This window comes from Mus musculus, chromosome 4 (assembly GCF_000001635.26).
Source record: "Mus musculus strain C57BL/6J chromosome 4, GRCm38.p6 C57BL/6J".
NCBI lineage: Eukaryota > Metazoa > Chordata > Mammalia > Rodentia > Muridae > Mus > Mus musculus.
The window spans coordinates 13444141-13451858 of record NC_000070.6 but is presented as its reverse complement, the minus strand read 5'-3'; the positions used below and the strand labels follow the sequence as shown (position 1 = coordinate 13451858).

At 38.7% G+C, this 7718-nt stretch overlaps 1 pseudogene; it reads left to right on the top strand.

Moving 5' to 3' along the window:
• Nucleotides 1-4265: 4265 nt before the first annotated feature.
• On the top strand, nt 4266-7096 carry Gm20032 (annotated as a pseudogene).
• Nucleotides 7097-7718: the final 622 nt, after the last annotated feature.

Here is a 7718-nt window from a genome sequence, read left to right as displayed (position 1 = left end):
GTTATTTGAATAACCTGCAGTGAATTCTAATCAATGCGACGTGACTTTGAAAATGAATGTGGTCTTTCAAGCCGCTGTACTTGAGCTGTGATATTAATCATAACTTCATGGTACAGTAAAGCTTATGACAAACGCTTATCAAGAGGACTCAGAAAAAAAAAAGCTGGTTTGGGTGTGACAAGAAAATTTAGAAATAGAAAGATTCTTTTCTGTTCCCCATTGCCAGCCCATTTATTGGCTACTGTGTGTGTTCTGTTGTCTTTCTTCAATTATCTCAAAAGAGGTTGACGTGAATTGCATGCCATCGGCATAATTGTTTTTCCCCCTCCCCCCAAATGTGACATTTTGCACATAGCTTATTTCCTCACACAGTCTTGGGAGTGTTATTTAACATTAAATGGTACCAGGGAACTGGTGTGCCAGTCTGCTAAGGATGCATTAAGTAGCGCAGCAAACCTCCTCGACACAGGAGGGAATTTTAGCTTTGCCCATTAGAGCTCTGAATTCTCTGTAAATGCACCCTGGACCTGAAGAAGGTTGAGTATAAACATAGAGGTCTCCTGGTAGGCAAGAGAGAAAGGGATGCTGACTTAAATAATCATTTAAAAAAATCAGTTATCAAGTGTTTTCTCGCTTAAAAGGAAATGTAATTAGTTTTTGACAAGTTGACATTAAAAGGCTTATTACAGAACACAATGCGTTAAAGCTCAAATCTCAAGAACGCATGAGGAACTAAGATGATAAAATAAACATCTTAAGGTAATTTAAATAATCTTTGGTCTGGAAGTAATTCCATGAGAGAAGTAGAGCACACATTTTCCTTGGCTTGATGGAAGTGGTATTTAATATTGAGAGCTGTCATTCTGGCCATCGCTGTGGCTCTAATATGTGGCTCTAAAATGACTGCCCTATGATGGCACTCAGCACACTGTTTAGAGCATATCATTGTCGTTCAGCTGGCCTGTCCAACAACAAACAGAATACCTGTAGTGAATCTTGTCACAGGATAAGGGATTCTCAATTCCAGGTATAAAGTGTGGGGGTGGGGTGGGTGGGAATTCAAGATAGTTCACTACAGCCTAAGGGCAGTCAAGGGAGATGGATTTGTTCTAAACGTACTCCATATATTTCTTAAATAAAATTTAGAACACAGAAGGCTTCATGGGACATCATTTATTTCATCTCTTGCTTTATGGACATACAAGTGGAATATATATATATAGTATGTAAGAGAAATATGCATGTATACATCTGCATACATGTAAAAGTGAGAAAATTATGACATTTATACAGAAAATATGAGACATACAAATACACATGTATATATGTAGATGTGATGTTCATAACTGGGTAGATAGTAGTTTTAATTTCATAATCCGTCACATCATCTATGGTCCTTAATACATATTTTAAGTGTCATTTAAATGTTTGCATAATTTTTTGATGATAATTCCTAGTTAAAATAATTATTTATGCAATGGTAAAATTTGTATTTACAAGTGATTTTTAACATTCTCTCTAATAGTGGTATTTTCGAGCAAGTTTTGGTTCTTTTAATATGCTAAGAAAGTAGACAACATATGAAATGCACATTTTTATTCCTTTCCAGAGATGAGAACTCAAGGTGTGTGTTCATATATCTCTGCTCTACCAAGTCATTGGATGCCCAGTTATTTATTTTAATGTTTTTATTGTATCATCAATGATGCTTCTAGATGTGGTTGACCATTAAATCAATGGTCTGGATGAAGCAATTTGATCTGCCTGATATAGTTTGTGTCTTGGTCTATTGCTATATCTAAATACCACAGGTTGATCTACTTGTAAAGATCTGAGAAATCCAAGGTCAAGAGACCTCACCTGATAAAAATTCTCTTGCTATTGTGGGGATATATCACAGATCATTATCTGATGAGATGGCCAAACTCATTTTTAAACTTGATCCCTTTAGCCTACCCATGAAGAAGACATTAAGCCATTGATTCATGGGTGTACGGATCTATTTATGAGGAGTAAAGCTCTCATAACCCAATCATCTCATAAAGGGCCCACCTGACACTACCTGTTAATATTTTACAAAGGGGATGAAATTTCAACTTGAGTTTTGACAGTGATATTCAAGCAATAGCTGTGGGCTTTGTTTAGATTAGGGATTGAGTAAAAAAATAAATTATACAGGGACAAAGAAAAATTCCCTCTTGTCTCTGTCTCTTCCTCTCCTTCTCCTCTTTTTTCCTTCTCCCTTCCTGTCTCGTCATCATGTTGAGCAAGAACATTGGTACTCTCTTGTTCTCAGACTGAACCTTGCATTTTTAACTGTCTTGGTTCTCTGGACTTTAGACTCACACTGTAACTATACCATTAGCTCTCCAGACAAGTGTGTGTGTGTTGTGTGTGTGTGTGTGTGTGTAAGAGTATGCATGTGCATCCTATCAGATTTATTTCTCTTGAGAATTCTAGTTCTTAGTGTCTTAGAAGCATGTGTTACTTTCTCAATTTATTTCAACCTGTGAGTGATGGATCCTTAAATGATGTTTATACCTTTACTTTATTTAATACTTCATATTTTCAAAACCCAAATTTACTGAGTTGTAATTTGCGTGCTACAAAATTCATGTGTTAGGTGAACAATTTGATGCTATTATTAGTGAATTTCATTGGGCAGATAACACCATAATCCAGTTTTAGGACAGTTCTATTTCCCAGTAAAATGTACCATACACATTTACCTTTATTTCTGTCTCTACACTTAATTCTAGACAACCGCTAGTCTATTTCTTTCTCAACAGGTTTCATTTTCCTGGATCTTTTATATAAATGAGTACAGAATGAGACCTGTTGTGTTTGTCTTATTCCCTTAGTACAATGTTTTGAAGGCTATTATACCCTGTGCTTTTGTAATGTCTTCACCTCCTCTCCATTCCACCCATTCCTTTGGCTCTATTTTGAGCTATTTCTATTTCAGTTTTGACATAGAATGAGAGACAAAAAACTTTCCCATACAGCATAGGGGAAAGGATGCAGAGATTTGCAGAAAAAGTTGACCCCACAAGCAAAGCAATTCTCTTTCAATAGCTTCATGCGTAAAATGATGGTTTCTGAGAAAACCCAAAGGAAACAATACTTTCAAATAGCACTTATCAATCCCCAAAATGGTAGCTTGTTGTCACTTGTGTTATAACAAGATAAAATTAATGATATCAGTTTTTAAAATGCAATAGGCCTTGCATTCGGGGAATCATGAATTTAGGTGAGAGAGGTTGATCAATTGTCTCAAAGATAAAGAAATTGAGATGTGCCTGTTCAGGCCACCATACATCGAGCAGAATGCAAGCTAAAGTTTCTTTGTCTCAATTTTCAATGGAAAACAAAACTTCCCAACCATTTTCCAAAACCATTTGGGCAAGCCTGGAATAGTGGCCCTCAAATCTAAATTTTAGCAGCTACATAAGAAGCACACATGCTTTCCATCAAACATGTAGATGCCCTGGGTTACAGATTAGAAATTAATTTATTAATATTACTACCTCTAAAGTTAATCCATGTATCTTGAAATTAAGAGTCAGATATTAGGGAAATAGTTCTTTGTTGGCAAGTACATGATATACATATGAGATCCACACATCCTCTAGTGTTTCAGGGAATCACAGATAGTTTCCAAGGTCCATCCTTTCTTCTCCTTTAGTGGAGTAGCTCAGATTTATGCTTGTTCAAGATTTTTTGTTGCTGGGCATGACCATGTGATGAACTATTGTGCTATTCTTAGGAGAAAGGGGTTTACTTCTTCTTTTCCTCCCCTCCTTTCCAATAATCTCCCATATGTGAAAGAGGTAGGAGCCACACCTGATATTTTGGATAAGAAGAATACTAATGAATTTCAAAGAATTCAGGCAGGATATTGGGCATTGGATAATCTCATGGACTGCCTACCATTTTTTTTTTTTTTTGAGACAAAGCTTTTCTAGCAAGCCTGGTCCAGCATCTACTTTCCAGCCTGGCTTGAATTTGCAGTATTCTTGTCTTTGCAGCCCTAGTGCTGGGACTAGCAGTATGTGTCAGCTGGCTTGTCCTCAGGTTCTTATGTGAAGGAAATCAATTTTTAGTTTTAAAACCATTAGTATTCATGTCTCTGTTAAGCAATGCAACGTATAACCATTATATTAACAAAAAAAATCATTCGCTGTTTAGAAACCTAAGATATACCATTTTTAAATGTAATTCCTAAGAACTTTACTCTCTGGACATATCATTTTCTCATGGTTAAGATGGCCTATCTTTTACCATCTTCTGGTGGCTTCCAGCAGCCCTCGCATGAAGGTCTAGCTGTGCAGTTCATTGGGTACAAGATTTACCCCTGAAATGGGCAGAACTATGCCAGGACAAAGAAAGTTTTTTTCAGTACTGCAGAGATGTTTTGATTGCATTTCCCTGATGACTAAGGACTTCGAACTTTTCTGTAAGGGCTTCTCAGCCATTCGAGATTCCTCTGTCGAGAATTCTCTGTTTAGTTCTCCACCTCATTTTTTAAATGGGTTATTTGGGTTGTTAGTGTCTAACTTCTTGAGTTCTTTGTAAATTTTGGATACTAGCCCTTTGTCAGATGTAGGGTTGGCGAAGATCTTTTCCCACTCTGATTTGTCTTATTGACAGTATCTTTTGTCTTACAGAAGCTTTGACGTTTCATGAGGTTCCATTATATCAATTGTTGATCTTAGAGCCTGAGTCATTGAAGTTTTGTTCAGGAAATTGTCTCCTGTACCAATGCGTTCAGGGGTATTTCCTACTTTCTCTTTTATGAGATTTAGTTTATCTGGTTTTATGTTGAGGTCCTTGATCCACTTGGACTTGAGTTTGTGCTTGATGATAAGTATGGATCTATTTTCATTCTTCTACATGCAGACATCTAGTTAGACCAGCACCATTTATTGAAGACGCTTTCATTTTTCTATTGTATGGTTTCAGCTTCTTTTTGAAAAACCAGGTGACCATATTTTGGGGTCTTTGATTTGATCCCATTTGATTTGATCCCATTGATTAACATGTCTATTTCTGTACCTGTACCATGCGGTTTTTATTACTACTGCTCTGTAGTACAGTTTGAGCTTAGGGATGGAGCCACACCTCTGAGGTTCTGTCTTACACCCATTAGAATGGCTAAGATAAGAAACTCAAGAGATAACACATGCTGGTGAGGATGTGGAGCAAGGGGAATACTTCTCCATTGCTAGTGAAAACTTGTACAGCCAGTTTGGAAATCAATTTGGCAGTTTCTCAAAAAATGGAGAATACTTCTACCTCAAGACCCAGCTATACCACTCTTGGGCATATATTCAAAAGATGGTTCAACATCCCACAAAGACATTTGCTTAACCATATACATAGCAGCTTTATTTGTAATAGTCAGAAACTGGAAACAATCTCGATGTCCTTCAACTGAAAAATGCATAAAGAAAATGTGATACATCTACACAATGGAGTATGATTCAGTTGTTAAAAACAATGACACCATGAATTTTTCAGATAAATAAGTAGAACTTGAGAATATCATTCTGAGCGAGATAACACAGTCCAAAAAGTGTATGCACTCACTTATAAGTGGATATTTGCCATAAAATACAGGTACCATATTATAGTCCACAGACTCAAAGAAGCTAAACAAGTAGGAAGGCACAAGTGAGGAAGCTTGAATCTCATTGTGTAGGGAGAATAATATAGTCATAAAAGGCGGATAGAGGGAGGGAATTAAAATGGGAGCTATGGGAGGTGTATGGGGAGTTCAAGATCAGGTGTGGGCAAGGACAGGAATGATGGCTATTTGGCTATGAAAATGAACGGAAATCTGCAGCTTACAGGGGTGAGGAGGTGAGGGCATCTCCAGAACAAGATAGAGACCTGGGATAAGGGAGGCACCCAGGAATAAATGGGGGTGACCTTAGCTGTAACTCACTACATTGGGGATATGGAACCTGAAGAGGCCACTTCCTGTAGCTAGGCAGGAACCCAAAGGGGTGATAGAGGCACCAACTTACCTACAAAACATTCAACCCAACATTTATTCTGTCTACAAGAAATGCAGGCAGAGGGGATGGAGCAGAAAATGAGGTAATGGCCAACCAATAACACACCCAACTTGAGACCCATCCCATGGACAAGCACCAATTCCTAGCACTATTAATGATACTCTGTTATGCTTGCAGACAGGAGCAAGTTGTCTTTTGTGAGTCTCCATCCAGCAGCTGACTCAGACAGATACAGACACCCACAGCCAAAAGCTAGATGGAGCTTGGGGACTCATGGAAGAATAGGAGGAAGGATTGAGGAGCCCAAAGGGGATAGAAACTCCACAGGAAAACCAAAAGAGTCTAACCTAGACCCTTGGGACCCTCAGAGTCTGAACCATCCACCAAAGAACATACACAGGCTGGACCCAGGCCTCTCGGCACATATGTAACAGATGTACAGCTTATTCTTCATGTGGGTCCTAAACAACTGTTGCTTGTGTGTGGGATATATTCTTCTAGCTGGGCTGGCTTGTCTGGCCTCAATATGACAATGAGGCCTTGCAGAGACTTGAAGTGCCTGGGGGGGGATATCTGGGAGGGGGGCACCTGCACAGAGAAGAAGGGGAGGGGTGCTAAGGGAAGGATTGTGGGAGGGAGTGACCAGGAGGAGGGTAGTGAGTGGGTTGTAAAATGAATAATTAAAAACATTAATTAAAAAAAATGTGAGTCTTCATTCCTTGTCAAAAGGAATTCTTGGTAGATAAACTGAACCACCCTCTTCAGAAGAAAACACCAAAAAAAGGACAATTGGGAAGAAAATCAAAAGAAAAGAACCCACTATGCAGTCAAGTTCCAGTGAGCTGTTACTAGTGTATCTCTTCCAAATATAATGGCCTAGAGGAATCAGAAGCCACAAGTTAAGAAAGCTCAGAGAGAGGAGGCTATCAGGTGTACCAAGGAAGCAAAAAAGGCTACACAGGCATTACAGAAGACGACCATGCCTGTTGCCAAGACTCCACAAAGACAGCACCTCTAAACACAAGATTTTTAAGGTTATGAAGGTCACTGCTCCCCAAGTTGGTGGAAAATGCTAACTTGGCATATCAGAATTTAAATAAATATCCATCTCTAACACTAAAAACAGAGACCCAGTGTCACGACTATTTTGTTGGTAAGGTGTTTGACTGAGGTACCTCCACATTTAGCATCATGACATGAAAGCTCATGGGCAGGTAGCACGGAGACTCTAGGATGTGTAGGCAGAGGTTTCCACTTGATAGGGCTTGTTCCCCAGGCTTTGTAAGTTTGAGATCATTGGCATGAATGAATTGAGGGCAAGTGAGTAGCCTTAGTCATCTTTGGTTTCTCCAGAGAACCAGCACACATTAAGCACTCTGAAATATCTATTTATCTGTCCCAAGCAAAAGCCTCTTGCATTGCATGAGTGTTCACAGGATGAGACTTAAAGGTTTAGGCACATACAATTCACATTGCTGCTGGATCTTTTGTTTTCTAAGAGAGAAGGGAGTGTGCAGTATCCAGCAGGTGAGATAGATAATTGCTGGGTTCCTTCCACCTCTAAAAAAGAGAGCTCATGATTTCTTTTCATTCTAAAATTCATTTCTGCTTTTCCATTTTCTTAGATAAAGTACTCAAAGATTCAGTGCCCTCCATAAAAGCCATCCAGCCTATTGTTTCTCCAGTGTCTCTAACTGT